General features: G+C 46.2%; 1 protein-coding gene across 6 annotated transcripts in view; it reads right to left on the bottom strand.

Annotated features, from left to right (window-relative positions):
• LOC146171553 (uncharacterized) overlaps positions 1–27,519 on the bottom strand; it is a 576,153-nt gene that overhangs the window by 446,108 nt on the left and 102,526 nt on the right. For 2 of the 6 annotated variants that reach the window (XR_014702811.1, XR_014702812.1), the window contains exons 4-5: positions 19,337–19,449; positions 627–739 (exon numbers count right to left, since the gene is read on the bottom strand). The gene's annotated coding sequence lies outside the window, so the exon portion shown is untranslated. The remainder of the gene's footprint in view (positions 1–626; positions 740–19,336; positions 19,450–27,519) is intronic. The other 4 variants (XR_014702815.1, XM_084586418.1, XR_014702814.1 and 1 more) reach the window with 3 other exon arrangements.

The raw sequence follows: 27,519 nt of genomic DNA, 5'->3' as shown, positions 1-27,519 counted from the left end.
TGCACGTCCGTTGCCCCGAGGTGCAGACTAACCATTGAAGAACCAATCAGGGATCGTGCACGAACATGCCTGCAGGCAGCCAAATGTACAATTGCTTCGTGACGTTTCTCGCGTAGCAAGTGAATGGGACAGCATGGCTTGAAGCTTCATGAAACTGCAAAGTGCCATAATTGCATCTTCCAATCTTTCACTTCCTAAAATCTCATCTTAGGTATATGTTGAAATTTCTTTTCGTGTGCTTGAAAAACTCATTGAAACACATAAATTTAGGGGCACACTGGTCTCGAGGGTGCAATAAAAACCACAATTCAAATTTTAAAACTATCAGGTTTCTAAACTCTGTAAATATTTCAGGTGTAATATGAATTTATAGGAACTCGGGAAACTAACTTTAAGTCAGTGTTTACACTAAAATAGCCCATTGTCATAATATAACGTATGCTTTCCGTTCCCTGCGCACATTAGGTGCGGTCTTCGTCTCATTTGGAAGAGTACATCTTCGTTTCAAATTACATGCTTCAGTGTATAGTTTGAATCATTGGCTCGATAGATAGCAAAAGAAAACAAGCACATGTTCCTATTCACTGCCTGCCACACTATACTGAAAGGAATCCTGCATCTCTCACCATCTGCTGCACAAGTCGACGTCGTGCCCCAGGATGCCATCTTGTCTAGTACCTTCGACCTTGGACACTGGAGATTCCGCAACAATGTGCTGCCGACGAGAAAGCATGTGACGCTGCATAAGTATAGCAAAACGTCATTGATCGGTAATGTTAGAAATGTGCATTTGTGTTGTGAGACACAGAGGAAAAGCATATTCCTGTGCCAAGTGACAGCGTCAAGGAAACGGGACCAATTAGGCAAGCGGGCCCATCAAGTAAGAAAAGTTGCATTGTGGTCGGACCCGTCATGATACAACACTTTTGATGCCTTTTGATATGGAAAATGAAAAGACTAGAGCTGACATGAAACTGTGGGATTTGGAATTAACACCGGCAATGAAACGTAAGGCCAACTTAGTCCCCAGCGATGTCGCTGACCATCTGCTTAATCCCGACGAGCTTTGCGTTGGTTTGCAATGAGTTGCTCAACCGCCTGTTGAATGTGAAAACAGCTAGGTACGATAGTGGTGGTCTGCAAAAAGAGCTGAGACACAAAGTGCAACACGTTTGGAAGTAGAGTAAGAACCGTTTGGGGCGATCGAGAATACGACCTCACTGTTATGCTTTTCAAGACGTGTGATAACTGCTAGGACAAGAGATCAGTATGGAGTATGCTGCGTGTTGAAGAAAAACAAATAAATTTTTTAGCTGCGAACATTCTGGCTGCGTCCACTATGCAAAATACTAGACCCAATAAAAGTTTTTCAGTACCTTCACTGATAAAAATTTCTCGCGTGGACAACAACAAAAACATGGAAGAACACCATAAAGGAAAGCCTGACACCTGCCACGGCGCGCTCCGCTACGGAAGTGGAAGTGCAATGCGCGAGAGTTCACCAGTTTTCTATCTATGTAGCCTTGTCGTATGATGGGCATTGGATGACTCGTGGATTCATTCACACATCAGAGCCACCCCAAAGTACTCTAAAGACATCACCAGTGAAGACGGCTAGGATGCAAACACAGAGTTGTTCGCCAAAATGTTCGCCGTCAGAGTACTTCAACGCTACCGATGAATCTCCTGTGTTGGCCCCTCTGCATGCTCTCCCCAGTCAGCACTTGGCAGCATGTGCATGGTTGTACTGCAGAAGTGGTGACATTTTTTGAGCGGAATAATCTTCGATTACATCAAATGGACAAACAAGGGGGTTTTGCTGTGCTACCGGCTGGGCTCTTTGAAGAGAAGGCGACAGTTGCAATTACAAATAACTTTCTTAAAGTGAAGGAGAAATCAGCAGATCAAAAGCTATTGCGTTATGTAATGATTAACCACCTACAGTTGAAACGCAATTAATGCTCTCTTGGAGGCCATGTTTTGTTGTTGCTGTGTTGGGTTTAGTGGCGCATAGGCAGCTTAGGCTATCATGCGCCAACTTCAAGGTTAAGAGTGTTGCATTTATGTAATTTAAGCTTACATTCTGTTTAGAACGCTTGCTTCTATTAAAAACCTGAAAACCCAGGGCAAATCAATGAGCGAATTTTCACCTAAAAGCAACGCTGGAAGAAGAGGAATGTGTTGTTTGTAAAACTGCGTAAAATGTTTTTTTCTTAGTTGTTCAAGTTGTCTGCATGAGATTAAAATGTGGGTGACTGTTAGCTCGTGTCCGCATGAATCACACAGGGGCTTATCCTGTTTAGTTAAAATGACGCTGTGTTAAATGTGTGTGTCTTATGCGAAGACAGCATAGAGATACTTTGGAACGTTCAAGGTGGGTGCTCGATTTCCACTCTTCTATTACAGGCTTTATGAGGTGTATTTTGTTATTTGTTTCAGTGTTCCAAGTCGACTGCCATTTTTGTATCAGCTTACTTTGTATCAATTTCATGCAGTCTTGAGATGGTACCTGCACTTCTTTTATTTTCTTGTCTCAAGCTTTGGCAGTGCACATATCTGCTTTTTCATTACCTTGAATTCCTGCATGACTGGGAACCCAGCAAATTTTTATGCTTCGTCCTTCATCTGTAAGTGTTGCTATGCTGTGTATGATGTTTCCCAGAATTGGTATAACTGCGTTTCTTGTGTGAAGGACTGTGACTATACTTAGGAAATCTGTGTAAACAATGCTTCTCCTGAGGTTTTCTTTTATTATTTTCTCTATGGCAACAGACACAGCATAGCATTCAGCAGTAAAGATGGACGCGCAATGTGGAAGTCTTATTGTTTTTTCCCATTCACTTTGAACAACTGCACTTCCGACATAATGATCTGTTTTCGAGCCATCCGTGTAAACGTCTGTGAAGCTACTGTACTTTTCTTTCAGCTGAAGGAATTCTTGTATGATGAGCTCTTGTGGGGTTATTGTTTTTTGGAACTGTGTGAGAGGTTGCAAACTGCAGGGACCAGGTACCAAGGAGGCAGAGGGTTAGGTCTTTTGGCAATACTAGGTAAGCAATCCAGTAGCTCAACCTCTTGACACATTAGCTCAAATCTTAGGAGCAGTGCTCTCGCTGCATTGGGTTTGTTGGTGAATAGTGTTCTAGAAGGGCATTAGGTTACTAGGGAATAGCAGATATGCTTTGCCAGAGATCTGATTTTAATTATATGGGCACATGTAAGTGACATTCTGATTTCAAGAGGAGGTTCATTTGTTTCCACAAGCAGACTGGATATAGGAAAAGTTCGGTATGCTCCACGTGAGAGTCGAAGTCCTTTGTTATGTACCTGGTCTAGTTTTTTTAAGTATGATGGTCTAGCTGACCCATACACTATGCAGCCATAGTCTAAGGAGGAGCGTACGACAGGTCTGTAAATGTGTTTAAGGCATGTCCTGTCAGCGCCCCAGTGTTTACGGGAAAGAACCTTTAGTATGTTTAGAGATTTGGAAGCCTTTTTCTTCAGGACATTTATATGAGGAAGAAAGGTGAGTTTTTTGTCAAAATTTACGCCTAGAAATTTGTGTTCGTTTTTCACCGGTAATTTAGTTTTGTTCAGGTGTAGAGTAGGATCTGTCTGTAAGCTTCGTTTGAGAGAGAATAGAACAGCCACTGTGCTATCGCCATCTATGAACCGGCAACGGCACCAATCGATGCTATCGCCATCTATGAACCGGCAACGGCACCAGCCTTTTCATTCTTTCTTTGCTTCTTTCGGCTCACCCCTCTGACTATATAATACCCCTTGATCTGGAAATAAACCGTCGGACCTTTGGCCTGGCTACGCTGTCGGATGCATCACTCGGGAGCGGCGTTCCCATTGACTACGCCTTTCCAACAGTGGCGTTCCCATTCACTGCGCCTTTCCAACAGTGGCGACGAGGCTGAAGCAAGGATATCGGGCCCAGGACAGCGCCAGACATGGGTCACAAGCTACCAGACTTCGATGAGGAAGACGATAAGTGGCAAGCTTACCTGGTGAAAGTAGAAGCGTACTTTGAGGCCAATGAAATCTCAGCTGATGCAATGAAGAGGGCTTTACTAGTAGCCGCCCTTGGGACGAAGACCGTTCAAGTTTTATGCAGTAAAGTAGCGCCAGCAAAAACAAGTTCTTTCAGCTACGACAATGTAGTCGAGACCTTTAACAGCTACTATGATCTTACACCAAATGAAATAGCAGAAAGTTTTAAGTTCTTCAACCGCTATCAGAAAGAAGAAGAATCCGTGCAGGAATTTATTGTCGCTATACGACAAATAGCACAGAACTGCAATTTTTCATCTGTGCTGAAAGAATGATTAGAGACCGCATCGTGTGTGGCGTCCGATCAAAGAGTTTACAAAAGCAGCTTCTGGCAATAAAAGACCTGTCGCTAAAGGAAGCAGAGGCTCTAGCACTAGCTGCAGAAAGCGCCGAACTAGATTCGCGAGGCATAACCGGCGAGGCTCGGGATCCAAACGTGTTCAAGATAACTCATTGGCGCCAATCAGCGATACGAAAGCAACCGCGAACGCAATGCCAGTGCTGCGGTAACTACGGCCACAAGACTGCAGTATGTCGCTTTAACAGAGGGCAATGTTTCAAATGCAGATGATACGGGCATCTAGCGAAGATGTGCTCAGCGGCCGACAGCGTTAACAGAACTGGTACCATGGAAGCACAGAAGCGGCAGGAATCGGAAGACAGTGATAGCAGTACATCGCAGATATGGTCCCTCCGTACGGCGGCGCAGACGCTGCTACCGCCCATTCAGAAAACATTCACATGGAACGGCGTCGACCTAAAAATGGACACTGATACTGGATCCCCAGTCTGCGTCATTTCAAAAGCTATTTATCACAAACATCGCAATGAATGGCCTCCGCTCGCGAAATCGCCGATAAAGTTATCGTGCTATCTTGGAAAGCTACCAGTGCTGGCCGTCATGAACATGGACGTCGTTATCAAGCAACTACAGTGGAATGCAATCTGGTGGTGTTAAACTGCAGGGGCCCCAGTCTTTGTGGCCGGGATTTATTGCAGAAACTGAAGGACACCGGAATGACTCTCCTGCACGTAAAGGCGCAGACTAACGTGGCCAGCACGGTTCCGCCAGCTGCCCATCAACCTGCCGGGGAAATTCTAAACAGCTATGCTGATCTTTTCGGCGAGGGCACCGGACTCTTGAAAGGCCCGCCAGCACGGATTCATCTCAAGAGCGGAGCAACCCCCAAGTTTTTCAAAGCAAGGAAGGTTCCTTTTGCGTACAAAGAAAAAGTTTCACAGGAGTTGGATAGGCTTACGGAAGCAGGGATAATATCGCCTGTACCATATACGGAATGGGCCACACCCATTGTTCCCGTCTTGAAGGACGGCTCAGTGCGCCTTTGCGGAGATTTTAAAGCCACACTAAATCCTGCGTGTGAGATTGAGCAATACCCGCTACCAGTTATTGACGACATGTTTGCCAATTTAGCGGGAGGAGAACGGTTTAGTGTGCTAGACCTGAGAGACGCCTATAGCCAGGTAGCGTTAGACGAGGAGCCGCGGAAACTGGCCGTCATCAACACTCATAAAGGGCTATACTGCTACTATCGGCTACCATTTGGAATCTCTTCTGCGCCAGCAATCTTTCAGCGGAAAATTGAATCCGTGCTTCAAGGGTTAACCGGCGTGCAGGTCTATCTTGACGATGTGCTGATAGCTGACAAGAGCCAAGATGACTCAAACCTGAAAGCTGTACTGCAACGCTTCAGGGAAAATGGCATTAAGCTGCGCGCTGACAAATGTCGCTTCGCCGAGCAAGCAGTTTATCTCGGTCACCGCATTGATAAAAACGGGTTGCACCCGGTTGAAAAGAACATCGACGCTATCAGACTAGCCCCTTCTCCACGTAATGTTACAGAGTTGCGTGCCTTTCTTGGGTTTATCACCTTCTACCATAAGTTTCTCCCTAACCTGTCCACCTTACTTGCGCCTTTGTATAAGCTACTGAAGAAAGGAGCCAGGTGGATGTGGAGCGATAAAGAACAAGCAGCATTCAAATTGTCGAAAAAGACTCTTTGCGCAGCCCCTGTGTTGACATATTTCAATCTGAAGCTCGAACTACTTTTGGAATGCGATGCCTCACCTCACGGTGTGGGAGCGGCACTTTTCCATTGCATTAATAGGGAAATGAGGCCCATCGGATTTCGGTCCCGGACCTTAACTTCGGCCGAAAAGAAGTATTCTCAGATCGAACGTGAAGGGCTCTCGTTTTTGGTGTTTCACGTTTCCGGGACTACCTCCTTGGCCGGGAGTTCAACCTTGTGACGGATCATCGGCCACTGCTTGGCCTTCAACGAATGGATCCTCAGACCCCCATCATGGCCGCCGCGAGAATACAAAGATGGGCTCTTCTGCTGGGAGCGTACAAATACAAGCTGCTTTGCAAATCCGGAAAAATGATGGTTAACGCGGACACCCTAAGCCGTTTACCTCAAACCTTGCAGGAAACGGAGACCGCACTGGAAGGAGACGCAGAGTTTGTCCTCGCCATCGACCTGTGGGACCAGTCGGCCATCACTATAGAAGAATTGCGGTCACTCACAGAAACGGACGTGGTACTAGCACTTGTCCGCAGGTACGTCCAGGAGGGTTGGCCCAAAGCATGTTGCTCCGGTAACACGGGGTCTTGCATTACTACAAAAAGCGACATGAATTATCTGTTCAGGATGGCCTCCTACTGTGGGGACATCGTGTAGTAGTCCCCAAACAGGCGCGCGGTAGACTGCTGATGATATTGCACGAAGCCCATTAGGGCGTCTGCACCATGAAGAAGGTAGCACATCCCAAATTTTGGTGGCCGGAGATCGACCGGGACATTAGCCGAATAGCCGATGAATGCAGAAACTGTGTCTAGGCTTTACCAATGCCTCCAGCACGTGAACCAGTAAACGGGCCAGCTACAGAAGAAAAATGATCCCGATTGCACCTCGATTTCGCTGCACCTATCAGGGACAAAATGTTGCTGATCGTGGTTGATTCCCACAGCAAATGGATCGAGGCCCTTCCACTCTCGAGTGCAACGTCAAGCAGCACGGTAAACGCGCTGCGTACGCTCTTCAGCCAGTTCGGACTACCGCGCACTGTAGTAACTGATAACTGCACGCCCATTACTGGGTCGGATTACGCCGAATTCATGAACAGGAATGGCATTGCTCACATTCGAACACCGCCCTACCACCCACAAAGCAATGGGCTGGCAGAACGCGCGGTCAGAACGGTTAAGGATGGGTTAAAGAAGATGCCTGGCGTGGATCTCTCAACCGCACTCGCACGAGTTTTGTGTCGATACCGGAATGCCCCAAGGCAGTCGAGCCTATCACCTTCAGAGTTACTGTTAGGTTATCGACTATGCACCAGACTTGTCATGTGTTTTCCTCTCAGGAGGAGCAGAGCAGCTACACCAGAGTCGGACGACGCCAGCGGGAGTTTAGCTCCGGAGGACCCTGTACTGGTCCGTAACTACGGTGTTGGTGACAAGTGGACACCAGTTGTTTATGAGACCTCGGCAGTTCCAGTGTATGAGGAACGCCATATTTTTTTATGGAATGTACCTGAGTTTAGGTTTCAGGTTTGTCTGGTCCTGTAATAAGAGTTTTTTCTCGCCGTTATCTTTCCAGAGACTTATGCCGCCGCTGCAGCGTGGACGAGGAATGGGTTGTGTCCATTGTCTCGGGGGCTTTGGACGTTTGGGGAGAGTTAGGAGTGTTGGTTGCAGGCTTCCCTTCTGGGGCAGAAGCCTTTTGGGCTGTTGGCTCTGGGGCCAGTGTGCCGTTTCTGCGACGGCAGGGCAGCTTTCACTGCTTCTGCCTGGGGCAGGGATGGCTCTGCCTGAGGCTTAACCTCGGCGGAGACCAAATCCTGTTGTGGTGTGCTGCCCCTATGCTCCACCACATTGGAATAGTTCGGTTTGGCTGTGAACAAAAAAGTGCCATTTAACAAGATATTGCTGTCGTGCCTCTTTAAACCTTATGTTTTCATTGATTTTTATGGTAAGGAGGTCCTTTTCCTTCTTGCAAGAAGGACATGACCGTGAGTATGCGGCGTGTTCACCTGCACAGTTCGCGCAGTGTGGCACAGCTTCACACTAGTCAGATTTATGTTGAGTTGAGGCACATTTTGTGCATGTTTGTCGGCCACGGCAGTTCTGGGAGCCATGACCGAATCTTTGGCAGTTGAAACAAAGCCTAGGGTTTGGGATGTAGGGCCGGATGTCTACTTTGATGTAACCGACTTCAATGGATTCAGGGAGTTTGCTAGAGTTAAAAGTGAGAACTATGTGCTTTGTTGGTATTTCTTGGTTGTTCTTTCGGATTTTGACCCTGTGTAAACCGATTATTTTGCTCGGAAAGACCTTCTAGAAGTTCTTCAGTGAGTGACAGGAAGTCAATCTCTGATATCACGCCTTGGACTGTGTCCAAGCACTGACTGTTATTGGGCTATCCCCAAATGTAGCAAGTTGCTGAAGGTTGCTGTACTGGAGTTTGCTTTGCAGCTCAAGCAGGAGATCCCCGCTAGCCAGTTTACTAACTTTGTATCCTGAGCCTAGTATGGTTGTGAGAGACCTAGATACTGTAAAAGGGGATATAAGCCGAGCTTGTTTGGAAGGGCTTTCACTGTGGATCACATGATATTTAGGGAAAGTTTCATGCTTCGCTGAAAAGAACTGGGCTGATACATCGGTCCACATTTTCTTGGAAAGGAAATCAGTTTGTTTGGAGGAAGAAGCCATAAATAATGTATGATGTTCGGCTGCGGTACCAGCCACCCACCATGGAGCCCAACGAGGGGGCGGGGCAGGAATTGGCAGGCAAGTCCTGTCCACGTCAGCTGTACACAGTAACTATAACCTAATATGGCGTAACTCAGGGTAGTCAGCCACACAAGGTTAACCCTCGCTGCCTGGAAGTAAGGAAAAACCAAGAGGAGAGTAGAGGACAGGAGAGTTGTAGGATAGAAGATAGGAACGTGAAAGATGAAGGGAAGGATAGGAAAAGGCGACTGCCGGTTTCCCCCGGGTGGGTCAGCCCGGAGGTGCCGTCTATGGGAAGCGTGGGCCAAAGTGGTGTGTTGCCTCCGTCGAGGGGCCTTAAAGGCCCAAACACTCGGCATCGGCTCAACCACCAGGATCCCCTTTTCCCCAGACACGACGATGCCACGCACGGCTAAGCGTGGGTGCTCGGGGTCCGTGGTGTCGCACAAAACACACAAACACCTGCTTTAACAGGTGCCCCCTGCGGGGGGAGGCCATGTTTTGTTGGGACCCCAGGTCTATTCCAAAAGAAAGTAAAAACAGAGTCTCTTATCAGACGCTGATTGTACTTGATTTTGTGCCTGTCTATTTTATAATGATTATTTTTTGTAATTTTAATGACATGTATAACATGTTACGACACTTCTGATTTTCAATGCATGCAGTTGTGACAACGAGCAAGTGTGAGCGGGAGGTGCATGCAGTACGCGTCGCCACTAAAGCGAGCAGCCCCGTTGTACAAGAAGCCAGTGAGTTATCGATCCATAAAATGCACTGCGTCAAGAGGCAAGACGTCGCCGCCTGCTACGACCCACAGATCGATCCGAGACCCAAGACTGCACATACAAGGAGAAATGGAAAGCAGACTATGCCTCGACCATGGCCACCTCCGACGACAGCCGCCAGGAGTAAGGTAAAAGCAAACTATGAATAAACCTGCCAGCAGTTCTAGCAGTTTGTGCGATCAGACCGAGCTATTTGAAGGTGGTTCGGTCAGGTGCCCATTCTACATAGGTATTGAGAAATTTGTTCATGTTCGAGCATTTTAATGTGATTTATTTCAAAACGATATGCATCTGAACTTCAACTTGCGTCATGAACAGCAGTTTCTACTTCATAGATGGCAATTTAGTGCAAAAACAATTCACGTAAAAGTGCAGTATAAACTATATTTCTCAGGCGGCATGCGTCAATGACACCCCCCCCCCCCCCCCCCCCCCGCGGTAAGCGTATGCCCAATTTTCCTAGCTGGAAGTTGTGGTCAGCCTATGCTGCGGACAAGAATTGCTCCTTGCACTTTGTCTCTGATTTCCTCCATTTGTTGAGGAATGTGCAGAACAGTTTGTTCAGCCCCCTATAAAAACTGCATGGTATGGATCCATGAGAAATGCCAGTTAGATCAACAGAGGCATTATCATACAATGCACAAAGAAAAAAGCACCGTTCTAGCATGATGAGACTGTATGAGCAGTTCTTGTTCACGACGAAGCCTGGAACGACAAAAAATTCAACTACATTTTTATCTCATTTACACCTTCCTAGTGTCCGCACGATGCTCTCGTATATTCTGATCTGCTTTTTATGTAGCAGGGTAAGCAGGTTTCAATACATGATCTTGCACGTAAAAACCATCAGCATGACAATACTGACAAAGGCGACTATTTCCATTTGTGCACTCCTAAAAATGTTTTCTCATTTCAGTTTTATATTTTTAAAGCCAACTTCTATAGCCCCATATTGGTGCTTCCCTTGGCTTATTCACGAATGGACTCCATTCCTCGTGTAGCCCCATCTTTGCTAGTGGCGGATCTGGAAACGGACTGATGCTGCTGACGACAGACTATCCAACGTGATTTCAGAAATGAAGATGTCGAAGATATCCTTGTCAGCGACAGTTAGAGTTCCCGCTGGACAATCTTTGAAGATTGATCATCTGCGCTGACGACCAGGACGTAATGCCTAGCTCGCGTGGTCATCCTGTGTTACACAAATGCAACGAGCACCGCAGGTTTTCCACGAAAAATGCTACGCTTTTCCTCAAGGGACACTGACGGTAGACGGCATGGCTCCTATATAATATCGAACAAGCCTGGGGGGACTATCACTCTGGAGCAGACCAGGCAGCCGTAAGGTTGAGCAGAGATTTACCTTCTGTTTACCATTTGTGCAGGCAGCTTTGTTTGTATTTTAGCCACTCAATATCTAGCTCCTGGTCTGCTCCAAGTGTGCTTGGTTTTTGTGTGTTTCTTTTTTTAGTGTTCTGTGGTGTGTATCTTGCAAACGAGTCCTACTGTGTATATGAAGATTACCTTTTCAGCCTTTTGCGCTCTGCGGCTGAACTACAAGTAATTTTTTTATCAGACTGGCCACTAGCTTATATAGCTATTGGCCGAAACAGTGTTTGCACATATTGTTATCGCAATAAAGTTCCCTTCCAAAACCAGTCACGCAACTTCTTTATCCAGGTGTAACCACCGCTTGTGGCACATGCAGGACTTTCCTCTTAAGATATTACAGTTGATGAAGATGACGGCTTCGCTGCAGTGAAGGAGGCTGCACCAGAACTTATGCAGCAACCTTAGACACCACCAGGAGAAACATCGGTGCAGAGCCTGGTCCAGTGCACCCATTACAGCCCAATGTTGACAAGACGTGTTGGCAACTTGCCTCCTTAACAAAAAGAGTGCGATGTCATACCATTGCTACCCAGGTACCAGAACATTTGTCTTGTACCAGCCTAAATCACCATGTTTAGAGAGATGTGTAAAGCCATTCTAGAGTTGTTTTTATTAAAAAGAGCTGCATTACATAAAAGCAGAACTGGGAATTCGTGAGCAGCATTATCAAAGACAACAGCCCGTTTCCATAAAACTATGGTGTAAAGACAACAGATCTGTCGGCCTAGATGACTTACGCCGTTCTCAGTCGTCTATGGCAGAACACCCTACATCCCTCTCGACGCGCAGTTGGGCCTTCACCGTTAAACTACGTCACCAATTGACTCTGCCCAACGACTTCGTTACGCCCACCTCGACGCTCAGTGCAACCTTCTCACAGCTCATGCGCGTGCAGCATCACCACCACATCCCACCTTCCGGTTGGGTGACTTGGTCCTCGTTCGCCGCACCATCTGCACGACTGGCCCTTACACGAAGCTCATGCCCCGATACTGGGGCGCTTACCATGTCGTTGAACGGCTCGGCCCCGTGACATACCACCTCGAAGACCTCCCCGAGCATAGACGATGCGGTGTGCACCACATTTTCACGGAGCATGTGTAAACATGAATCAATATGTCAACAGCGCCAGCATTGACTCCGACTTAGATATCGGGTCATCACCACTACTGTCGTCGCCAGCTGCCTCACTGCATTCCCCACGAAACGCCAAGTAATAATTGGAGCGCCTGCAGCAGCTCACTGAAACTCCCCCCCCCCCCCCCCGGTGGAAAGATGTTACATGCACGCCGAGGAGCGCTGCGCCAGAAAAGGAAGAGGTGCAGGACGAGCGCGAGACAAGCGCGCGGCGCCAGCGCGAGGGTTAGAGAACAAAAGAAGAGCGCTGGGGTAAGTGGTGTTTGCCTGGTGTCCTCTGTTCTGTGTCTATCTCTAGGCGGGCACAGGGTCCCGCAACATTATATAACGCATTACAAGTTCTTCAATAAAATGACTGAAGGACAAATTTTGCAGCTTATGTGATGTGTCGCACTGAAACCAAACTTGTCAACATGCATGGCAGTTTTCTTGCCTCGCAGTGTTGAGTGCAAAAGCTGCCGCAGAAACAAAACGATCTCAGTTTCTGTGGGACGGAGCCACGAAGGAGGCGAGTATATCCGTGATGGTGCGGTTAACACGCTCCACGAGGCCATTGCACTGGGGATGATTGACAGATGTGGTGGAATGTGCAATGCCAAAGGAGCGGAGGGCTCGCTCAAATTCATGGGACAAACACGAGTATAAAAATCGATGTATCTAAATGCAGATAACTACGGATTTGCTGAAGGACGGGGGGATATCGTGTTAGAAAAACTGGCCACCTTGTATACGCAGTGCCTGATGTCATCGACGGTACCGGAACCATGGAAGAATGCAAACATTATCCTCATTCATAAGAAAGAGCACTCTAAGGACCTTAAAACTTACAGACCAATCAGCGCACTGTCTGTTACGTATAAGGTATTTACTAAGATATGCGGATGATACCACTTTAATGGCAGAAAGTGAAGTGGAACTCAAGAGACTTCTGATGCGCGTACAAGAAGAGAGTGAGAAGTTTGGGCTTAAACTGAACATTAAAAAGACGAAGATCATGGCGTCTTGCCCTATCAAGTCCTGGAGCATCAATGGACAAGAACTGGAAGCTGTGACAGATTTTCTGTTCTTGGGCGCCAAGATTACCTCGGAGGGAGACTGCAGCCATGAAGTTAGGAGACGCCTGCTTCTGGGAAAGAGAGCAATGGTTAGCCTTGACTGCCTAGTAAAGAGCAGAGACATTAGTCTGCCAACCAAGATCCGTATAACCCGTGCTATGGTCTTTCTAGTTGTGATGTATGGATGCGAGAGTTGGACTGTGAAAAAGGCTGACCGCCGAAGAATTGACGCGTTTGAATTGTGGTGCTGGCGAAGACTCTTAACAGTTCCTTGGACTGCCAGAAGATCAAATCAGTCGATATTGTCGACCATAAACCCTGACTGCTCATTGGAGGGTCAAATTCTAAAGTTAAAGCTCACATACTTTGGTCATCTGATGAGAAGAGAGGAGTCGCTGGAGAAAGATTTGATGTTGGGAAAGGTTGAGGGTCGCCGGAGAAGGGGTAGACAGCGAACGCGATGGTTAGATGGCATTCTCGAGGCATTGCAGATGAAGCTATGTGATGTTAAGAAGATAGTGAGAGACCGGAAAGCGTGGCGTGACATGGTCCATAGGGTCACGAAGAGTCGGACACGACTGAACGCCTGAACTGAACTGAAGGTAATCGCTAATAGAATCAGAACAACCTTAGACTTCAATCAAGCAAAGGATCAAGCAGGGTTTCGGAAACTGTACTCTACTATCGATCATATCCATACCATCAATCAGGTGAAAGAAAAATGCTCGGAATATAACCAGCCCTTATACATAGCATTCATTGATTACGAAAAAGCATTTGACTCAGTTGAAACCTCGGCGGTGATGCAGGCATTGCGAAATCAGGGGGTAGACGAGCCGTACGTGAAAGTGCTGGAAGATATATATAGTGGCTGCACAGCAACCATAGTTCTGCATAAAGAAAGTAACAAAATTCCCATAAAGAAAGGTGTTAGGCAAGGAGACACAATCTCCCCAGTACTATTCACAGCTTGCTTAGAGGAAGTATTCAGAGATTTGGAGGGAGAGCAGTTAGGGATAAGAATAGATGGAGAATACCTCAGTAATCTGCGATTTTCTGATGACATTGCCTTGCTAAGCAACTCGGGAGATGAACTACAAATAATGATTGATGACCTAAACAGGAAAGGTAGAAAGGTAGGCTTGAAAATCAATATGCAGAAGACTAAGGTAATGTTCAACAGCCTCGGGAAGGAACAGCAGTTTACATTAGGTAGCGAAGTACTGGAAGTAGTAGGCGAATATGTCTACTTAGGACAGGTAGTAACCGCAGATCCGGACAATGAAAAAGAAATAACAAGAATAAGATTGGGATGGAGCACATTTGGCAAGCACTCGCAGATTATGTCTAGCAGCTTACCGGTATCGCTCAAGAGGAAAGTATACAACAGCTGCATCTTACCTGTACTCACCTATGGGGCTGAAACGTGGAGGCTAACCAAGAAAGTTCTACTTAAGTTGAGGACAACCCAGAGGGCTATGGAACAAAAAATGGTAGGGGTAACAATAAGAGATAGGAAGCGTGCAGATTGGGTCAGAGAAATAACTCAAGTTACCGACATTCTAGCGGACATTAAGAAAAAATGGACATGGGCAGGACATGTAGTGCGACGAGAGGATAACCGATGGTCGCGTAGGGTAACAAACTGGATTCCAAGGGAAGGAAAGCGTAGCAGGGGGCGGCAGAAAGTTAGGTGGGCGGATGAGATTAAGAAGTTCGCAGGGGTCAAGTGGATGCAGCTAGCACAGAACCGGGTTAAGTGGAGAAATATGGGAGGCCTTCGCCCTGCAGTGGGTAGAGTCAGGCTGATGATGATGATGATCTAAAATCCTAACATATGATTGACATGATACAGTGACATAACATGATAATAGTGGCCATAGTGAAAGTGCGTGAAAAAGCAACAAAAATTCCCAGTCCTTACCAACCAACAAAGGCTAAAAAAGGTGGATGCACAGAAAAAAACGTTTCATATAAGGACTTGTTTAAAAAACCGCAGAGAAACTTATGAGATGGACAAAAAATAATAAGTAAGTTAAACATTAAAAAAGAAGAAAGAGAGATGCAAATGTTGAAACAAAATTGAAAGCCAACCAATTGACACTGCAAAACAAAAAACCAACAATGAATTAAACAATATGCCTGACTGCAATTCAAAATGTATAAAACGAAGGCATGTAAAGAGTGCAAATAAAATCAAAGATAAAATCAAGCACAATCAGAGAGAAAAGCAATTTCTTTGTTCGAAATGAAAACTGAGGATGTGCTGACGCATTCATCCTTGTGCTTAGCAATCAAAGCGGCTTCCACTATTTCGCGTGTAAGCTTGTTATGGGATCGGTTTAGAATGGTCGTTTTCTGAAAGAAAGGGGAGCATTTTCTATTGCGGTCGCATGTGCGACAATGCACTGGCAGGTTTTTGGACGATGACCCTGAAAAATCATTGCTATGCTCCATTAAAGATGAATAATACATTGGCCAGTTTGGCTGATGTATGCTTTGCCACAAGATAGAGGGATTGGGTATAAAAGCCCTTCTGCGCATGTTACGGCGGGATTCTTGTGCCTTGTGGTGCAGCAATTATCTCTCTTTGTCGTTTTGTTGACCATGCGACAAAGTCTTGATAGGCGGTGCGGGGCTGAAAAGACCACGTGAACGCCTGCCTTCTTACCAATCTTCTTGAGATTATGAGAAATCTTGTGGATATAAGGTATTATTGCTACCTTATTTCGCTGTTGGACTTCAGCTGAAGGGCCTGTCATCTTCATTTTGTAGTTCTTTAACATTTTTCTAGCGACAGAAGAAAGAAGTTTCTGCGGGAATCCCGACTGCGTCAGCCTGCACACTTGAGCTGAAAAGCTATCCTGAAATTTATGCTTGCGTGACTTCGTCAAGGCGTTACTAAAACCAGATTGCACAATATTCCTTTTAACCAACTTTGAATGAGCAATACCATAAGCTAAAATGGGTTTCTTGCTTCTTGGTTCGAACGCCCAGCAAACATGATTAGGAGTGAAAATAAGTCTTGGCTCGAGAAAACAAATGGAATTATTGTCTGGCACTTCGTGGGTCAGCTCAAGTGGCGCCATTGTGTTCGCAAACACGGTCAGAACTTGAGGTACCCGACTTAAAATGGTTTCATTATTGCAACCTAAGATAACTAAGTAATCATCTACGAACTGGAAGATCTTTAAAATGCATGAGTTATCAAAGCTTTCATTAAGAGCTCTGTCATGCATGCCGAGGTAAAGGTCACTGAGAACTGGGGCAATGCATGATCCTATACAGATCCCCTGCCTTTGTATAAAAAGAGACCTATTCCAATCTGCAAAGGTTGATTTGAGGTAAACCGACAACAATTTCAAAAAACCATCAACAGTAATGGCTGTCCAAATATGGCGCCGTGGCTTTTCAGAATAAGTGCGGCATTAGTGTTGATGGTTTTTTGGAATTGTTGTCGGTTTACCTCAAATCAACCTTTGCAGATTGGAATGGGTCTCGTTTTATACAAAGGCAGGGGATCTGTACAGGATCATGCATTGCCCCAGTTCTCAGTGACCTTTACCTCTGCATGCATGACAGAGCTCTTAATGAAAGCTTTGATAACTCATGCATTTAAAGATCTTCCGGTTCGTAGATGATTACTTAGTTATCTTAGGTTGAAATAATGAGACCATTTTAGGTCAGGTACCTCAAGTTCTGACCGTGTTTGCGAACACAATGGCGCCACTTGAGCAGACCCACGAAGTGCCAGACAAGAATTCCATTCGTTTTCTCGAGCTAAGACGTTTTTTCACTCCTAATCATGTTTGCTGGGCGTTCGAACCAAGAAGCAAGAAACCCATTTTAGCTTATGGTATTGCTCATTCAAAGTTGGTTAAAAGGAATATTGTGCAATCTGGTTTTAGTAACGCCTTGACGAAGTCATGCAAGCATAAATTTCAGGATAGCTTTTCAGCTCAAGTGTGCAGGCTGACGCAGTCGGGATTCCCGCAGAAACTTCTTTCTTCTGTGGCTAGAAAAATGTTAAAGAACTACAAAATGAAGATGACAGGCCCTTCAGCTGAAGTCCAACAGCAAAATAAGGTAGCAATAATACCTTATATCCACAAGATTTCTCATAATCTCAAGAAGATTGGTAAGAAGGCAGGCGTTCACGTGGTCTTTTCAGCCCCGCACCGCCGATCAAGACTTTGTCGCATGGTCAACAAAACGACAAAGAGAGATAATGGCTGCACCACAAGGCACAAGAATCCCGCCGTAACATGCGCAGAAGGGCTTGTATACTCCATCCCTCTATCTTGTGGCAAAGCATACATCAGCCAAACTGGCCAATGTATTATTCATCTTTAATGGAGCATAGCAATGATTTTTCAGGGTCATCATACAAAAACCTGCCAGCACATTGTCGCACATGTGACCGCAATAGAAAATGCTCCCCTGTCTTTCAGAAAACGACCCTTCTAAACCGATCCCATAACAAGCTTACACGCGAAATAGTGGAAGTCGCTTTGATTGCTAAGCACAAGGATCAATGCGTCAGCACATCCTCAGTTTTCCTTTCGAACAAAAAAATTGCTCTTCTCTCTGATTGTGCTTGATTTTATCTTTGATTTTATTTGTACTCTTTACATGCCTTCGTTTTATACATTTTGAATTGCAGTCCGTCATATTGTTTAATTCATTGTTGTTTTTTTGTTTTGCAGTGTTAATTGTTGGCTTTCAATTTTGTTTCAACATTTGCATCTCTCTCTCTTCTTTTTTCATGTTTAACTTACTTATTATTTTTTGTCCATCTCATAAGTTTCTCTGCGGTTTTTTAAACAAGTTCTAATATAAAAAATGTTTTCTGCGCATCCACCTTTTTTAGCCATTGTTGCTTGTTAAGGACTGGGAATTTTTGTTAATTTTTCACGCACTTTCCCTACGGCCACGATTATCATGTTATGTCACTGTACCATGTCAATCGTGTGTTAAGCATTTAGATTTATCCATTTTTTATACTCGTGTTTGATTTTGTTGCACCTTTTTCGCCACGTGTAGATTTTGTTCCTCTAGTGGGCGTTTCTCTGTTATATATATGACATGGTTGGCTGATTTCCAAAAATAAAGTCGCAGTTCAGTGCCTCTGCATCTTACGTGTTCCTCCGTCTTCGTCCTTGTCCGGCTACGCGCTGCAATAACTATGGAAAACCAACTAGCCCGACAGCTTGTCCTCTTTTTATTTTTTGTTCACAAGAAACTATGGGTGATGTGTATATGACCTACATGTAAAACAAATAAAACGACCTTGATAAAATGTTCATTATGGCAGCACAATATCCATTCTAAAGTGTTATGCAGCTTTTCCTTCATTTTCCCAAGAAAGCTGCCAATAAGATCTTAGTGTGCTACTTACCAATTTCATGCAATGGCAAGTTCACATTTTATTTCTATTGTTCTCGCTTGTGCGACACACTTCTGCTCCCTCTTTCCTCGTATGCCAATGCGACTAGGAACCTAGCAAAATAATATAGCATGCTTTCGTGTCATGCACGTGCGTTGCCCAGAGGTGCAGACTAACCATTGAAGAACCAATCAGGGATCGTGCATGAATATGCCTGCAGGCAGCCAAATGTACAATTGCTTCGTGACGTTTCTCGCGTAGCAAGTGAATGGGACAGCATGGCTTCAAGCTTCATGAAACTGCAAAGTGCCATAATTGCATCATCCAATCTTTCACTTCCTAAAATCTCATCTTAGGTATATGTTAAAATTTGTTTTCGTGTGCTTGAAAAACTCATTGAAACACATAAATTTAGGGGCACACTGCTCTCGAGGGTGCAATAAAAACCCCAATTCGAATTTTAACTATCAGGTTTCTAAACTCTGTAAATATTTCAGGTGTAATATGAATTTATAGGAAGTCTGGAAACTAACTTTAAGTCAGTGTTTACACTAAAATAGCCCATTGTCATAATATAACGTATGCTTTCCGTTCCCTGCGCACGTTAGCTGCGGTCTTCGTCTCGTTTGGAAGAGTACATCTTCGTTTCAAATTACATGCTCCAGTGTATAGTTTGGATCATTGGCTCGATAGATAGCAAAAGAAAACAAGCACATGTTCCTATTCACTGCCTGCCACACTATACTGAAAGGAACCCTGCATCTCTCACCATCTGCTGCACAAGTCGACGTCGTGCCCCAGGATGCCATCTTGTCTAGTACCTTCGGCCTTGGACACTGGAGATTCCGCAACAATGTGCTGCCGACGAGAAAGCATGTGACGCTGCATAAGTATAGCAAAACGTCATTGATCGGTAATGTTAGAAATGTGCCTTTGTGTTGTGAGACACAGAGGAAAAGCATATTCCTGTGCCAAGTGACAGCGTCAAGAAAACGGGACCAATTAGGCAAGCGGGCCCATCAAGTAAGAAAAGTTGCAGTGTGGTCGGACCCGTCATGATACAACACTTTTGATGCCTTTTGATATGGAAAATGAAAAGACTAGAGCTGACATGAAACTGTGGGATTTGGAATTAACACCGGCAATGAAACGTAAGGCCAACTTAGTCCCCAGCGATGTCGCTGGGGACTAAGTCGACTGCCATTTTTGTATCAGCTTACTTTGTATCAATTTCATGCAGTCTTGAGATGGTACCTGCACTTCTTTTATTTTCTTGTCTCGAGCTTTGGCAGTGCACATATCTGCTTTTTCATTACCTTGAATTCCTACATGACTGGGAACCCAGCAAATTTTTATGCTTCGTCCTTCATCTGTAAGTGTTGCTATGCTGTGTATGATGTTTCCCAGAATTGGTATAACTGCGTTTCTTGTGTGAAGGAGTGTGACTATACTTAGGAAATCTGTGTAAACAATGCTTCTGCTGAGGTTTTCTTTTATTATTTTCTCTATGGCAACAGACACAGCATAGCATTCAGCAGTAAAGATGGACGCGCACTGTGGAAGTCATTGTTTTTTCCCATTCACTTTGAACAACTGCGCTTCCGACATAATGACCTGTTTTCGAGCCATCCTTGTAAACGTCTGTGAAGCTACTGTACTTTTCTTTCAGCTGAAGGAATTCTTGTATGATGAGCTCTTGTGGGGTTATTGTTTTTTGGAACTGTGTGAGAGGTTGCAAACTGCAGGGACCAGGTACCAAGGAGGCAGAGGGTTAGGTCTTTTGGCAATACTAGGTAAACAATCCGGTAGCTCAACCTCTTGACACATTTGCTCAAATCTTAGGAGCAGTGCTCTCGCTGCATTGGGTTTGTTGGTGAATAGTGTTCTAGAAGGGCATTTAGTTACTAGGGAATAGCAGATATGCTTTGGCAGAGATCTAATTTTAAATATATGGGCACATGTAAGTGATGTTCTGATTTCAAGAGGAGGTTCATTTGTTTCCACAAGCAGACTCGATACAGGAAAAGTTCGGTATGCTCCACATGAGAGTCAAAGTCCTTTGTTATGTACCTGGTCTAGTTTTTTTAAGTATGATGGTCTAGCTGACCCATACACTATGCAGCCATAGTCTAAGGAGGAGCGTACGACAGATCTGTAAATGTGTTTAAGGCATGTCCTGTCAGCGCCCCAGTGTTTACGGGAAAGAACCTTTAGTATGTTTAGAGATTTGGAAGCCTTTTTCTTCAGGACATTTATATGAGGAAGAAAGGTGAGCTTTTTGTCAAAAGTTATGCCTAGAAATTTGTGTTCGTTTTGACCGGTAATTTAGTTTTGTTCAGGTGTAGAGTAGGATCTGTCTGTAAGCTTCGTTTGAGAGAGAATAGAACAGCCACAGTGCTATCGCCATCTATGAACCGGCAACGGCACCAATCGATGCTATCGCCATCTATGAACCGGCAACGGCACCAACCATTTCATTCTTTCTTTCCTTCTTTCCGCTCACCCCTCTGACTATATAATACCCCTTGATCTGGAAATAAACCGTCGTACTTTTGGCCTGGCTACGCTGTCAGATGCATCACTCGGGAGCGGCGTTCCCATTGACTACGCCTTTCCAACAGTGGCGTTCCCATTGACTGCGCCTTTCCAAAAGTGGCGACGAGGCTGAAGCAAGAATATCGGGCCCAGGACAGCGCCAGACATGGGTTACAAGCTACCGGACTTCGATGAGGAAGACGATAAGTGGCAAGCTTACCTGGTGAAAGTAGAAGCGTACTTTGAGGCCAAAGAAATCTCAGCTGATGCAATGAAGAGGGCTTTACTAGTAGCCGCCTTGGGACAAAGACCGTTCAAGTTTTATGCAGTAAAGTTGCGCAAGCAAAAACAAGTTCATTGAGCTACGACAAGGTAGTCGAGACCTTGAACAGCTACTATGATCCTACACCAAACGAAATAGCAGAAAGTTTTAAGTTCTTCAACCGCTATCAGAAAGAAGAAGAATCCGTGCAGGAATTTATTGTCGCTATACGACAAATAGCACAGAACTGCAATTTTTCGTCTATGCTAGAAAGAATGATCAGAGACCGCATCGTGTGTGGCGTCCGATCAAAGAGTTTTCAAAAGCAGCTTCTGGCAATAAAAGACCTGTCGCTAAAGGAAGCAGAGGCACTACCTGCAGAAAGCGCCGAACTAGATTCGCGAGGCATAACCGGCGAGGCTCGGGATCCAAACGTGTTCAAGATAACTCATCGGCACCAATCAGCGATACGAGGGCAACCGCGAACGCAATGCCAGTGCTGCGGTAACTACGGCCACAAGACTGCAGTATGTCACTTTAACAGACGGCAATGTTTCAAATGCAGACGATACGGGCATCTAGCGAAGATGTGCTCAGCGGCCGACAGCGTTAACAGAACTGGTACCATGGAAGCACAGAAGCAGCAGGAATCGGAAGACAGTGATAGCAGTACATCGCAGATATGGTCCCTCCGTACGGCGGCGCAGACGCTGCTACCGCCCATTCAGAAAACATTCACATGGAACGGCGTTGACCTAAAAATGGACACTGATACTGGATCCCCAGTCTGCGTCATTTAAAAAGCTATTTATGACAAACATCGCAATGAATGGCCTCCGCTCGCGAACTCGCCGATAAAGTTATCGTGCTATCTTGGAAAGCTACCAGTGCTGGCCGTCATGAACATGAACGTGCGTTATCAAGCGACTACAGTGGAATGCAATCTGGTGGTGTTAAACTGCAGAGGCTCCAGTCTTTGTGGCCGGGATTTATTGCAGAAACTGAAGGACACCGGAATGACTCTCCTGCACGTAAAGGCGCAGACTAACGTGGCCAGCACGGTTCCGCCAGCTGCCGATCAACCTGCCGGGGAAATTCTGAACAGCTATGCAGATCTTTTCGGCGAGGGCACCGGACTCTTGAAAGGCCCGCCAGCACGGATTCATCTCAAAAGCGGAGCAACCCCCAAGTTTTTCAAAGCAAGGAAGGTTCCTTTTGCGTACAAAGAAAAAGTTTCACAGGAGTTGGATAGGCTTACGGAAGCAGGGATAATATCGCCTGTACCATATTCGGAATGGGCCACACCCATTGTTCCCGTCTTGAAGGACGGCTCAGTGCGCCTTTGCGGAGATTTTAAAGCCACACTAAATCCTGTGTGTGAGATTGAGCAATACCCGCTACCAGTTATTGACGACATGTTTGCCAATTTAGCGGGAGGAGAACGGTTCAGTGTGCTAGACCTGAGAGACGCCTATAGCCAGGTAGCATTGGACGAGGAGTCGCGGAAACTGGCCGTCATCAACACTCAAAAAGGGCTATACTGCTACAATCGGCTACCATTTGGAATCTCTTCTGCGCCAGCAATCTTTCAGCGGAAAATTGAATCCGTGCTCCAAGGGTTAACCGGCGTGCAGGTCTATCTTGACGATGTGCTGATAGCTGACAAGAGCCAAGATGACTCAAACCTGAAAGCAGTACTGCAACGCTTCAGGGAAAATGGCATTAAGCTGCGCGCTGACAAATGTTGCTTCGCCGAGCAAGCAGTTTATCTCGGTCATCGCATTGATAAAAACGGGTTCCACCCGGTTGAAAAGAACATCGACGCTATCAGACTACCCCTTCTCCGCGTAATGTTACAGAGTTGCGTGCCTTTCTTGGGTTTATCACCTTCTACCATAAGTTTCTCCCTAACCTGTCCACCTTACTTGCGCCTTTGTATAAGCCACTGACGAAAGGAGCCAGGTGGATGTGGAGCGATAAAGAACAAGCAGCATTCAAACTGTCAAAAAAGGCTCTTAGCGCAACCCCTGCGTTGACATATTTCAATCCGAAGATCGAACTACTTTTCGAATGCGATGCCTCACCTCACGGTGTGGGAGCGGCACTTTTCCATCGCATTAATGGGGAAATGAGACCCATCGGATTTCGGTCCCGGACCTTAACTTCAGCCGAAAAGAAGTATTCTCAGATCGAACGTGAAGCGTTGGCTCTCGTTTTTGGTGTTTCACGTTTCCGGGACTACCTCCTTGGCCGGGAGTTCACCCTGGTGACGGATCATCGGCCACTGCTTGGCCTTCAACGAATGGATCCTCAGACCCCCATCATGGCCGCCGCGAGAATACAAAGATGGGCTCTTCTGCTGGGAGCGTAAGCTGCTTTGCAAATCCGGAAAAATGATGGTTAGCGCGGACACCCTAAGCCGTTTACCTCAAACCTTGCAGGAAACGGAGACCGCACCGGAAGGAGACGCAGAGTTTGTCCTCGCCATCGACCAGTGGAACCAGTCGGCCATCACTATAGAAGAATTGCGGTCACTCACAGAAACGGACGTGGTACTAGCACTTGTCCGCAGGTACTTCCAGGAGGGTTGGCCCAAAGCATGTTGCTCCGGTAACACGGAGGTCTTGCATTACTACAAAAAACGACATGAATTATCTGTTCAGGATGGCCTCCTATGTGGGGACATCGTGTAGTAGTCCCCAAACAGGCACGCGGTAGACTGCTGATGATACTGCACGAAGCCCATTAGGGCGTCTGCACCATGAAGAAGGTAGCACATCCCAAATTTTGGTGGCCGGAGATCGACCGGGACATTAGCCGAATAGCCGATGAATGCAGAAACTGTGTCCAGGCTTTACCAATGCCTCCAGCACGTGAACCAGTCAACGGGCCAGCTACAGAAGAAAAATGGCCCCGATTGCACCTCGATTTCGCTGGACCTATCAGGGACAAAATGTTGCTGATCGTGGTTGATTCCCACAGCAAATGGATCGAGGCCCTTCCACTCTCGAGTGCAACGTCAAGCAGCATGGTAAACGCGCTGCGTACGCTCTTCAGCCAGTTCGAGCTACCGCGCACTGTAGTAACTGATAACCGCACCCCCATTACTGGGTCGGATTACGCCGAATTCATGAACAGGAATGGCATTGCCCACATTCGAACACCGCCCTACCACCCACAAAGCAATGTGCTGGCAGAACGTGCGGTCAGAACGGTTAAGGATGGGTTAAAGAAGATGCCTGGCGTGGGTCTCTCAACCGCACTCGCACGAGTTTTGTGTCGATACCGGAATTCCCCAAGGCAGTCGAGCCTATCACCTTCAGAGTTACTGTTAGGTTATCGACTACGCACCAGACTTGACATGTGTTTTCCTCTCAGGAGCAAACCTGTCCAGAGCAGAGCAGCTACACCAGAGTCGGACGACGCCAGCGGGAATTTACCTCCGGAGGACCCTGTACTGGTCCGTAACTACGGTGTTGGTGACAAGTGGACACCAGTTGTTTATGAGACCTCGGCAGTTCCAGTGTGTGAGGAACGCCATATTTTTTTATGGAATGTACCTGAGTTTAGGTTTCAGGTTTGTCTGGTCCTGTAATAAGAGCTTTTTCTCTCCATTATCTTTCCAGAGAGTTATGCCGCCGCTGCAGCGTGGACGAGGAAGGGGTTGTGTCCATTGTCTCGGGGGCTTTGGACGTTTGGGGAGAGTTAGGAGTGTTGGTTGCAGGCTTCCCTTCTGGGGGAGAAGCCTTTTGGGCTGTTGGCTCTGGGACCAGTGTGCCCTGTTTCTGCGATGGCAGGGCAGCTTTCACTGCTTCTGCCTGGGGCAGGGATGGCCCTGCCTGAGGCTTAACCTCAGCGGAGACCAAATCCTGTTGTGGTGTGCTGCCCCTATGCTCCACCACATTGAAATAGTTCGGTTTGGCTGTGAACAAAAAAGTCCCGTTTAACAAGATATCGCTGTCGTGCCTCTTTAAACCTTATGTTTTCATTGATTTTTATGGTAATGATGTCCTTTTCCTTCTTCCAAGAAGGACATGACCGTGAGTATGCGGCGTGTTCACCTGCACAGTTCGCGCAGTGTGGCGCAGCTTCACACTAGTCAGATTTATGTTGAGTTGAGGCACATTTTGCGCATGTTTGTCGGCCGCGGCAAATCTGGGAGCCATGACCGAATCTTTGGCAGTTGAAACAAAGCCTAGGGTTTGGGATGTAGGGCCGGATGTCTACTTTGATGTAACCGACTTCAATGGATTCAGGGAGTTTGCTAGAGTTAAAAGTGAGAACTATGTGCTTTGTTGGTATTTCTTGGTTGTTCTTTCGGATTTTGACCCTGTGTACACCGATTACATTTTGCTCGGAAAGACCTTCTAGAAGTTCTTCAGTGAGTGGCAGGAAGTCAATCTCTGATATCACGCCTTGGACTGTGTTCAAGCACTGACTGTTATTGGGCTATCCCCAAATGTAGCAAGTTGCTGAAGGTTGCTGTACTGGAGTTTGCTTTGCAGCTCAAGCAGGAGATCCCCGCTAGCCAGTTTACTAACTTTGTATCCTGGGCCTAGTATGGTTGTGAGAGACCTAGATACTGTAAAAGGGGATATAAGCCGAGCTTGTTTGGAAAGGCTTTCACTGTGGATCACATGATATTTAGGGAAAGTTTCACGCTTCGCTGAAAAGAACTGGGCTGATACATCAGTCCACATTTTCTTGGAAAGGAAATCAGTTTGTTTAGAGGAAGAAGCCATACATAATGGATGATGTTCGGCTGCGGTACCAGCCACCCACCATGGAGCCCAACGAGGGGACAGGGCAGGAATTGGCAGGCAAGTCCTGTCCACGTCAACTGTACACAGTAACTATAGCCTAATATGGCGTAACTCAGGGTAGTCAGCCACACAAGGTTAACCCTCGCCGCCTGGAAGTAAGGAAAAACCAAGAAGAGAGTAGAGGACAGGAGAGTTGTAGGATAGAAGATAGGAACGTGAAAGATGAAGGGAAGGATAGGAAAAGGCGACTGCCGGTTTCCCCCGGGTGGGTCAGCCCGGAGGTGCCGTCTATGGGAAGCGTGGGCCAAAGTGGTGTGTTGCCTCCGTCGAGGGGCCTTAAAGGTTCAAACACTCGGCATCGGCTCAACCACCACGATCCCCTTTTCCCCAGACACGACGATGCCACGCACGGCTAAGCGTGGGTGCTCGGGGTCCGTGGTGTCGCACAAAACACACAAACACCTGCTTTAACAGGTGCCCCCTGCGGGGGGAGGCCATGTTTTGTTGGGACCCCAGGTCTATTCCAAAATAAAGTAAAAACAGAGTCTTATCAGACGCTGATTGTACTTGATTTTGTGCCTGTCTATTTTATAATGATTATTTTTTGTAATTTTAATGACATGTATAATGTGTTACGACACTTCTGATTTTCAATGCATGCAGTTGTGACAACGAGCAAGTTTGAGCGGGAGATGCATGCAGTACTCGTCACCACTAAAGCGAGCAGCCCCGTTGTACAGGAAGCCAGTGAGTTATCGATCCATAAAACGCACTGCGTCAAGAGGCAAGACGTCGCCGCCTGCTACGACCCACAGATGGATCCGAGACCCAAGACTGCACATACAAGGAGAAATGGAAAGCAGACTCTGCCTGGATCATGGCCACCTCCGACGACAGCCGCCAGGAGCAAGGTAAAAGCAAACTATGAATAAACCTGCCAGCAGTTCTAACAGTTTGTGCGATCAGACCGAGCTATTTGAAGGTGGTTCGGTCAGGTGCCCATTCTTACGTAGGTATTGAGAAATTTGTTCATGTTCGAGCATTTTAATGTGATTTATTTCAAAACGATATGCATCTGAACTTCAACTTGCGTCATGAACAGCAGTTTCTACTTCATAGATGGCAATTTAGTGCAAAAACAATTCACGTAAAAGTGGAATATAAACTATATTTCTCAGGCGGCATGCGTCAATGACACCCCCCCCCCCCGCGGTAAGCGCATGCCCAATTTCCCTAGCAGGAAGTTGTGGTCAGCCTATGCTGCGGACAAGAATTGCTCCTTGCACTTTGTCTCTGATTTCCTCCATTTGTTGAGGAATGTGCAGAACAGTTTGTTCAGCCCCCTATAAAAACTGCATGGTATGGATCCATGAGAAATGCCAGTTAGATCAA

This window comes from Amblyomma maculatum, unplaced genomic scaffold (assembly GCF_055883805.1).
Source record: "Amblyomma maculatum isolate TAMU_Amacu unplaced genomic scaffold, ASM5588380v1 scaffold_19, whole genome shotgun sequence".
NCBI classification, from domain to species: domain Eukaryota; kingdom Metazoa; phylum Arthropoda; class Arachnida; order Ixodida; family Ixodidae; genus Amblyomma; species Amblyomma maculatum.
Note: the sequence above shows the minus strand (reverse complement) of the source record. Positions and strands in the feature narration are given on the sequence as shown.